Source organism: Stegodyphus dumicola, chromosome X1 (genome assembly GCF_044657685.1).
Source record: "Stegodyphus dumicola isolate Sdum_Otavi_A_Nest chromosome X1, ASM4465768v1".
Taxonomy (NCBI): domain Eukaryota; kingdom Metazoa; phylum Arthropoda; class Arachnida; order Araneae; family Eresidae; genus Stegodyphus; species Stegodyphus dumicola.
The window spans coordinates 83,127,503-83,138,404 of NC_140780.1; the positions used below are offsets into that span (position 1 = coordinate 83,127,503).

General features: G+C 35.7%; 1 long non-coding RNA gene across 1 annotated transcript; it reads left to right on the forward strand.

The window, feature by feature from the left end:
- The first annotated feature begins 3,847 nt into the window (after positions 1-3,847).
- Positions 3,848-5,074, forward strand: LOC146993206 (uncharacterized). Its single transcript, XR_015038532.1, has 2 exons — positions 3,848-4,067; positions 4,928-5,074. It is a non-coding gene; the product is annotated as an uncharacterized LOC146993206 (long non-coding RNA).
- Positions 5,075-10,902: the final 5,828 nt, after the last annotated feature.

The window sequence follows — 10,902 nt, forward strand, 5'->3', positions numbered from 1 at the left end:
GTCCAGGGGCGAGAAGAGATGAGAAGTGAGAGCTTCCCGCGAAAACAACCCCTTTTAGACATGACGGGACAGCCAGCTAGGCTAAACCCCCGCCCGAAAAGATGAAAAACCAGTTACCAAAAACTCCCGCCTTAAGCAATGCAAAATTTTTACCAAACCCAACCAGTTTGAACTTTTAACGGATCTCCCAACTCGCCAGAAATCGCGCCGAGATGACGCCGCGCCTAAACACCTGCGCTTGTAAAACGTGGCAACCCCAACAGGAAGTGGCTTTTCAAGTCCAAAGAACGCACATTTTCCCGCTGAAAGTGAACTTTTGTTACTCTTCTTCCCCCCTTTCTTGTTAGAAGAAAAACTTAGGAAGTTTTAATAATTAAAAGGCTATAACTTAAAATTGATTAAGTCTAGGATTAAGAAAGTAGTCTCAAATTAAGGAGCTAATTTTTCTGCATCTATTGATAATAAATTCTAAGGGTTTAACTTAATTCTTGTCATGAAAAACTGAGTTTATTACGTGAAAATTCACCTATATCCATTGTCTGAATGTACAAGTTTGAAAACGAAGTGGGCACAAAACGACGCTAGCTAAGGATTTCGTGTAAAATCAAATAACCCAAATTGATCGCAATAAACTACTAATAACCAAATAAATTAATAAATCCAAACATGTTGTGTAGCTAAAATTTTAAATATTGACACATTAAAATTTTGATTTCCGTGATTAACTTATTTACATTAAATTTGCTACACAACACCAGTTTCGGTACTATTTTATTAACATGGACGTTCCAGCTCAATTTACTATCAAACCACATGCTCAGAATTTTAATGTGATCCTCCGTAGGGATGCTAACACCATCAAGCTTCAATAGATTCTCTTCACTACTCCTTGTCCCGCCGAAAATAATCGATTTACTTTTCTCTGGGGAAATGCATAAGTTCCACTCTTTAGCCCATCTATGCACTTTAAGCATCGCACGCTACAAATTACTGACTACCCTGGGGAACGAGACATCTGCACTGTAGAGGAATATGTCGTCCGCAAACACGTAGCAGTCGACATCAGCCGGGATAATTTCATATTATATATAGATATCGTGCATGAAGGTTGTGAAGAAAATAGGAGACAAAATGCAGCCCTGAGGAACACCGCTGGTAAGTTCATAGTTTCTTGAAAGGACCCCTCTCCACTTTATTCTGATAGTTCTCTGGTTTAAGAAATTGCAACCCACAGGATACTATTCCCTTTAACACCGAATTGCATGATTTTAGAGAGCAGGCCATCATGCCAAACTGAATCAAATGCATCTTTAAGATCAAGGGCCACCAGCTGAACAACTTTCCTTTGCTTTCTGTGGTGCAAGATACTACTGAACAATTTATTAAGCAGGACCAGGCAACTTCTATTCGGAATAAAGCCGTAATGCATGTTTAGGAGTCCTTTACTTTGCTGGATCCTCGGAAGTAATCTATTGAGAATCATCATTTCCATTACTTTGGCAAGAATTTGCGTTAAAGAAATTGGTCTGTAACTGGAAACCAGCGCACTGTCGCCCCCAGGTTTCAAGAAAGGAATAACAATAGCTTCTTACCAATTCTCAGGGATCAGACCCGAATTCCATGAATTGTTGCAGGCCTCAAGAAGCGCATGCTTGCAATCATCAGCTAAAACTGTTATAGCATATCTTGTAAGGTCATGTTGCCCCGGAGCAGAGTTTTTGAGGCTCCTGATAGCTTTATCGAGTTCAGAACCTGAGAACGGGTTATTAATACGGATACTCTCTTCGTCACTAAAATCCAGGGGAATGAACTTTTGAACAGTGAAACTTGAATAGTACTTAGCAAATACTACACTCTACTCTTCAGCTGAGCAGGTGTGGCCATTCTGGTACTTTAAGATATTGTTTCAGAATCGGACCTGACTTTTTTTATTTTGAATATTTTTAACTATCCTAAATAAATTGCCATCCTTTGTGGTTAGACTACAAATTTTTTCCCAATACAGTCTTCTCTTGATTTTAATGACCCTCTTAAGGTAAGCATTCTATTTCTTGTAAGAGATCCAGTAACCTCTTGAAAGATGAGCTTTAGCGAGTCTAAGACATTTCCTTTTCTGGCCAAGAATGAAGTTACATTCTGTGTCCCACCACGGGCTGTTTTTGCGTTGAATCGCAATTTTTTTAGGTTTCCTTTTTCGTGGCGCGCAAGATGCGGTTGAAATTTTCCAGGTTCCTTTCTTCTGGGTGCAAAGCCCTGATTCTGTTACTGCTTTCTGTAGCGAACTTCTTCCAGTCACAGTGAACGATTATTCTCTGATTGCCAGCAGCAGAGGCGTTGCTATCATTTGTGAACTTAATTTTTATAGGGTAGTGGTCACTGCTAAAGGGATCAGGAGAAACTTCCCATTTCAACTGACCATAAAGCTCGGCTGAGCACAAAGCGATGTCAAGGCAGGATTCGATTCCTCCGGGACTTACACGGGTGGGCTCCCTGTGTTTAAAATGCAAAGGTTGTTGTTGCTACACCACTCCAAAAGCACTCTACCACCTGCTGACAGCCTGCTTGACCCCCAAGCCGGGTTGTGACACTTGAAGTCTCCTAAGATAATAAACTTGCCGCTCAACGTAGCCAGAACTTAATTCCACTCTTTCACGCTGAACTGGCCATTGGGAAGGTAGACGTTGATCACTGAAATATCGGAACTATTTGCTCGAAGATCAACTCTCATAATTTCTCCTCCCGCTAAATCATAACTGCTATCTTGTACAAATAAACTGCCCATTGTTTCTTGATAGCAATCATTAGACCCCCGCCTTGGTAGGAGCTTAATCTATCTTCGCGAAAAATAACTTTATCGGGTAAGCAAATATCGTCTAAATTAGAAAGCCAGGTCACCTAGATAATTAAAACATAGCAGAAAAGTTCTTTCCTGCTAATGATAAAGTTTCGTTTGTTAGAGATGCTTCTTGCATTCCCTGAACAAAACGTAGGTCCCATCGAACTAGATGAGAGATGCAGGAGGAGAAGCAAAGAGAGATGCAGGAGGGGAAAAACTCATTTTATGAATAAAATCACAGTTTCTAACCTTGGCCAGACTTTTTTGGTTTACTCATGTCATACTTTCTTTGAATGCAGGCTTCCCTTGTTATAGGTTCTGATTTAGAGTGGGGCTTCTTGCTCTTGCTTCTTACTATTTCTATTTCCGTAATATGCTCATCCAAGTTCTGGTCACAGTCGGACTCAAGAGCTCTTTTCCCAATATGCTTATCTCTAGTGCATTCTGATATCTCGCTCAACTTTGTATCGAGCTTGTTGAACATGCTTTCATACTTTTGATACAACCCTGCTAAGAGTTTTTCGAAATAGTCAGCCTGCTGTTTTAACGCACTTTCAAAAGATCCTTGCAACGCAGCTGTTATTGGAGTCATGACTTTCAGGAAATCTTCCTTTGCAGGAGTTGACACCTGAGTTCCTGCCACCTTCGCATAAGAATTTTTGTTTGTTACAGCCTGCCTTGCTTCTACTGCGGGAACATGATGGTCAGCACTATATTTGAGAATATTGCCCTCTTCGATGTATTTGGGGCAATTCTTTGAGGATGCTTCATGTGAGTTACTGCACAACGCGCACTTGATCTACACACTCTGGCACTGTGCCCTGGTGTGATTTTAGCTACATTTGCTACATCTTACTAATCCTCTACAGCTTTTAATCTCGTGACCAAACCTCAGACATTGCCTTGGATTATCGTAGAACCTTGTGATCCTATGTCTTGTCAGCCATACTTTTACATATTCCGGCTAAGGCTCCTATATACCAGGCTGAATCATCAGGCATTCGCACTCCCAAGTGGGAGATTTAATGGCGGCTGAGTGGTTACGGTGCAACAATTTTTTGTGTTTTTTTTGTGTAAAATGGGCGGATGTACAGCTATTAATTGTTCAAATCATTCACGGAAAGGTCATACATTGGTAAAATTTCCTAAAAATGAAGAAAGAAGAAAAATATGGGTAAATAATTGCCGAAGAGACAATTGGAAACCTGGTCCAGGCGCTGAACTTTGCTTAGTAAGTATAATGTTAATTACGCCTTCATTTAGAGTTTATATCTTCTCTGATGTTTATAATGTGCAAGTAAAGTGAAATTCTTGTGTACAATAACCTGAGTATCTGCTAATTTCTGTAATAATAGCTATAATTAAATTAGTCTAGGGTTAATGTACCCGTCGCCAAACATCGCCAATGTAGATGTTTTGAATATGGAAAAGAAATTTCTCTTCTAATATAAAGCGCGGATTTTGTTTTCCTGTGCTAATTGTGGAATTTATACTAATGTAACATGAAAATCATTAGCATATTGAAATTTATTAAAAAATAAATACTAATTTGGAAAGTCAAGATAAAATCTGAATGTTTGCTAAAGATATATGTAACATTATACTATAGTTGCAATATCGTTGGAATGATATATAATTTTTTCTTTATTTTATAATCACTATTGTTAAAAAGTTAGATGAGTTGTTTATGCACGGTGCCCACTACTGTTTCTTGGTTAAAATAACTTCCAGAATTTTGACATTGACATCTGAAGTCAATAGAATAAATTGAATAGTGTGAGACAAAATATATATAATCTGACTTCAATAATTGCAAGGATTGTGCAAGCTTATTTATAATCACAGTATTATACAATTTGGCAATGGAGTAAAGATTTAGAAATGAATGCAGAACATTCAAATTAGTATTTTCTTGTTTCTAATATATAGAAATATAGTCTATTTTCCAGTATAAAAGTTTTACTTAAAAGTATGGGAAAGCAGATTTGTTTCATGCATGATCTTTATAATACTGGTATGAAATGAATGAATTTTAATCTGTAAACAATTTTTTGTTAATATTGAAATGCGTTTCTTTGGGTACATTTTTAGGCACTTGTGGATCATGTCAGACAACATGCAATAGAAAAAAGATGTCCGTGTGCATAAATTTTCCCATTGTGTTACTTCATTTTATCTAAATTTCAAGGATAATTCTTTTCATTTTTATATGGCATGTTATCAGTATAAAGGCTAGTGAAAATAAATTGGTATGTGTATCTGTTTCTGAAGTGTAATGCTTAAATAAAAAGATGGTGTGTGTTCCTTCATTTAAACAAAATTTCAAGGATAGTATTTTTCAGTGTTGTACGGTTTGGTTTTCTCAATGTAAAGTGTAACAAGGGGAAAAAAAACTGGTATGGTATATCTGTTTTTTAAGCATGATAATTTTATTTATTTCTTTAGTGATGCATATATATAGAGAGAAGGTGTTTGGTCCAACTGAAGTTATAATAAATCTAATTTTACTAGATCTCTCCCTCCCCTCAGGTGTAGAAAATTTTCAAGTGCAGAAAGTTTATTTGCAGAATTAATTCATTTCTGATAAACTTATTATCATTAATTTTTTATATAACATGTTATTAAGTTACACATTTGACTACTGTGTAATAAAATTGCATTTAGGGCAAAAAATTAACTATAATTTTGCATCTGGTGACTAATATCATATGCTTCTAAGAATATTACTTTAACTTTTTCCATAATTTTTGTATTTCAGGAACATGAAACTGTTATTTTGATATACTTAAATAATAAAAGTGTGTATCTGAATCAATTAATGGATACAAATATTTTACAGTTATTTTTAGAAGATATTTGCCATATCGCTTCTAATAATTCATAAAGTATGTTAAAATATAGGTAAATAATCTGGTGCAGAATTCAAATTTAGGGTTTAAAATATAGTCAATCATAAGACTAAATGATTTTTATTGTCATGATTTGCCTGGGCTTAAGAATGTACTTTTCGCCCGGTGGAAATTGTCATCAAACTGTCCTGAACAGGCTTTTTGTTGATAATAACTTCCAGGCTTATCAGTACCTCCTTTTGAGTGGAGGGTATGCAAATATAGTACCCAATTTAAATTACATTGTGATTGTAATAATATTGTGGTATGAAATAAGTGATTATAATTAAAATTTAGGTAATTGCATTGTAATTATATTACATTGTATCTGTGAACTCTTAATTTCATTACTTTATGCAATTATGTTGTAAGTGCATAATCTAATTGCAATAATATAATCTATTCGCAATTACAAAATAATTATAAATGCAGTTACATCTTAAATAGAGGCCATTTTAATACTTTTAAATTTTCGCAAGATAACTTCCCATTAAGGTTCATTTGGAGGAAACTATGCAAATATTAAAAAAGAAGTTATGCTAAATTTACATATTTTGTACAGTACTTTCTTGTTATAATGCTGTTCAATATATCTTCAATACTTTTGTAAATTTAACGACATTCTTTGCAATCACTGTGGTGCTTTAAAAAGAAGTTTCTTAGTTATGCTTTCTAATAAGAATGGGTTTAAAATAAAGTATTATGTATAATAACTAGCAGTTAAAAAAACTTGACTGCATGAAAATGCTGTTGCTGTGTAAAATAAAAAATAAGCTTTCTTTTATGCTTTGAAATGAATTACATGTGGTTAAGTCATCCTTTTACAATTTAAGAATGTGGTTAACACACATTCTTAAATTGGACAGGTTTTACCTAAATTATTAGTATAAAATATATAAACTATGAATTATTTTGTAACATAACTCAAATTACAAAATTCATTCTATATACGTTCAAAGTTATTATCTTTTATAGAATAACTGTTTTTTTAATTTAGGTAAAAACTGGATTTTTAGAAGTATTACAAATACAATGCAACACAAAGGTGATCTGATTGAAGAGGAAGGACTTTTTATTACGGTTTCTAGTTCGTATTTATATTACATTTGATGAAAAGCATCCAAAACACAGAATGCTGTACTTTCTTCTTCCATATATGTTATGAAATATTTCACACATTTAAAAGAAAGTGTTTCTTCAGAATCTTGCACAATTATTTCCATGTACCTCAGACTTAAATGACAACATATTCTTAAGTTATTTTTTTAGTATGAATTTACAGTGTTTTTATGGAAATTTTTGTTAAAATGTCATTAAGATAAATTTATTTGCACACTCTACGCTTTAACTATTTCCCCATTTGACACTATTGAAAGTTTTTATTCATATCTTATTTATTATAGTCTGCTAACGAAACTGAAACATCTAAAGAATAAGTTATTTTGAATATGTTTACAAAATATACGCGAAATTTTTATTTAAGTGAAAACGTCTATATACTATTCGAGAATTAATAAATTATCCGAAAAGTTTATATGCGCTGAATACCGCGCGTCTATAAAATAAATCTTTAAAAAAACAGCAGACATTCAGCCAGCGTGTGCGATAAACGCGCCAAAATTGGCAGCGCGTTCACTCCCTCGCCAAGAGAGAAACGTTGGTGATTCAGCCTGGTTTAGAGGAGCCTTAATTCCGGCAAGTGGTGGCCTGCAATAGTAACGAGTACTTTTTATGAAGGTTTTTTTGTTACTGTCTGAACTTTTCGCCATAAATCTTCTTAAATTTAATACTTCAATCTCGTTATTATGATTCAGCTCGTTAACTAGCTCCGAGAGCTAAACTTCTACTGGAATGGCTGATAGAAGAAATTTGCTTGTCAGTTCAGACATCACCGCACTTCACCACGTAACACTTCATTAAAGTAGACAAACACGAGAGAAAGGGTTCCCCTCACATCTTCGCGTCTGCTCTCTGAAAAAAAATTTCGACTTATTTCCTCGAATTTCATTACAGATATATTTCTTATTCAATTAATTCAGTTCTCACTTAGCGGCAAGAGAAAAATACATAAAAACTCAATGCATCTTCATTAAAAATTGTAAAATACAGAAAAACATAATATATCAAATATAGTTTAAAACAATTAAAAAACAATTTTTACAATTAAAATTAGAATTTCTACACAAAAACAAGCAATTCGGCCAACGGGCAAGAAGACAGATTTTTTTCGATTCACAAGATTGAAAGTTTACTTTGGTCTCACTTGGCAAAAAGATACTGAAGTTGGTGCACAAATTGACTTAATTCACTCTTCTACTCTAAAAGTTTCAAATGTAAACAAATGGTGGCTGCGTTAGGCTTAACTCAAAATTTTAAATTGTTAATATAAAGGCATAAAAACCTTAACCGGTATATAATAACAACGTAATTCAATCATTTTTAAAGTAAAGAATGCATAATTTAGCAACATGTAAGAATTAAAAAAAAAAAAAAAACCCAGTTTACCGAACCGCGTAATAAAGTGGGTATATATTTATATATATATATATATAAAGGGTGACTCTAAATTATTTTTTTTAATTAAGAGGGGTGATATTACTCATCCACACGAGCAATAATTACCGTAGAACATAGGGTCGCATTCCACTCTGAGAGGCAGAAGAAAATAGAAACGCATCGAGGAAGAACAAGAAGCCTCAATTAACCATATGCAAATTTTCACAGAGAAGAAGCAGCATTTTGCTCTTAGTTTGTACAGGAGAAAGCCAATGAGAGCAAACGGTGTCCTTGAAAACGGCACAACATCATCGCTTCAAGTATTACCTTTATAACATCAGCCGAACCATTTCGTGAATGCTATGTTGGAGTACACATACGAGGAACTGGCAGATATTCACCTCACATACGGTGGCACATACTCTCAACCAGTTGGCGTGGCGAGTTTTACTGCACCCCTACCACGTGCAAAAAGTGCAAATGTGTTTTGGACACAGATGAACAGATAATCATTCTTGCCGGGCAGACATAATGCAATGGATGCTTGAAAAGAGGACTAACGATTCACGATTTCCTGCATTAATATTACTTCGTGATCAGGCAACGTTTAGCAGAGAAGGCATTTTCAACGTGCACAATTAACACATTTGGTCTGATAGCACTACCCCTCATAAACACCAGCAGAAACGTCTGGGCAGGTATCCTAGTTGATTACCTGCTAGACCTTTATATCATGTCAGACCGTTTGACCGCCGCAACATACCGTATCGTCATGGAGCAAGTACTTCCCAATTTATTGCCCATTCAGAGACACATGTGGTTTTTGCACGATGGAGCCCCAGCACATATTTCCGCCACGATCCGTAACATTTTAAATGCCACATATCCCGCACGATAGATCGCATGTGGCGGGCCTGTGGCCTGGCCTCCTCTCTTACCGGACCTCAACCCACAGGACTTTTTCTTATGCGACACATGAAATCTTTAATGTAGGAAACACCTGTGGACTCAGCTGAAGAGCTCGTGGCGAGAATCGTTGTTGCCGTGGACAAAATTAACAAGATGCCAGGAATCTTCAAAAGGGCGCTCCAGTCATTCCTTCACTAAACAATAAATCTGATTACTCAACTTTTGGTCTCGTTCATTAGCTTTCCCAACACTCTTGTAAGTTCAGGTTGGAATTTTAATTTTGCTCTTTACTGCCTTTCAGACTGGAATGCAACCCTATGTTCTATGGTAATTATTGATCGTCTGGATGTGTACTATCACCCTTCTTAGTTTGTAGGAACAATTTAAAATCACCCTGTATATATGAGTTTGGTTCGGCAGATTGCAACCAAAATAGAAGGTGCTCAAGTATATGTTACAGCAGTCCCATATACAAAATTTCAATGATTTCGTTTTTGAGTTATGCGAGATATGTCTGTGTACCATTTTAAATCCATTTCACAGTCTGTTTTGAAAAAGGAGTCCTTTATTCTATCCGTACGTAGAGATGGCACTCAAAAACATCGTTCAAATCGATTTGAGAGCGGTCAAAAGGAATATTTGCGTCGAAATATGATACTCGAAATTTCTCGCGATTACAATACTTTCTTTACTTCGTACAAGGATAACATCAGGATAAAAACGGACCGATTAATAGTGAAATCTGCTCAATCATGTAATTTATGTGGTTGCAGGCGTAATTATTTATGATTTCTGGTAGTTCAAATACGAGATCTGTAGATAAAATAATGAGACTTTTCCTAGGATTACTTTTATGTATATTTAAAACACAAACCACTCATATCTCCTTTACAGTTGTTTGCTTGGGAAGCTAACATCGCCTGCGATTATGATTGCGATAGTCGTGTCAGTCTTGGAACTCAGAAATTGAGATGTCTTCAGCTGGTCGATGACGTCTTCTTTTAATGTCGTCTATGTTTCTAAAATACCCCTTCAAACGGGTGTTCGGCCCACCAGCGGGCCAGCCTGTAATGTCGCTGAACACTGGTACTTCGGTCCGGGTCTCGAATTCCCGCGAACGGGCTGGCTGCTTGGACGTTTTCAGTTTTCTCCGTGTGTAACATGGAAACAACCTAATTTCGTTTACAAAGTCTTTCAGGAAGGCATCCCTTCCTCTTACACATTCGTGACCCATGACGTGAATTCACGTCATTGCAAATTCATTTCCTGCTTACCGCTGACGTGATTTCACGTCACTTCAAAATCTGTTCCTGGTTGTCACTTACGTGAATTTACGTCCTGCTTTATAATTAAATGCCAGAAACACGAAGACCACGACATGGTCCAGTAAAATAACAAAGTACGAAATAGTAGTTAGAGACTTGTCTGAGGCAAGTACTGGATATGACAGCAACTTTCAGGTGTATTGTGGAAAAGGAGACAATTTAGAAAAATTATTTTACTCCTTTTAAATAAAAACGGAAACTTTCGGCACCATGCATGCATGGATAATTATTATAATAGTATTACATTAGCTGAAAACTTACTTACATTAGCTGAAGTCGTATTTGTAGTACTGCGTAGGAATAAGACTTTTCCAGAGGAACTAAATGATCGTATTAAAAATAGGTGAATTTGATTTTCAGCACGAAGGTGAAGTACTAATTTTCAGATAAAAAGATAAACAAAATGTTCGACTGATATCTACCATACACAATGCCGATATCGTCGAGA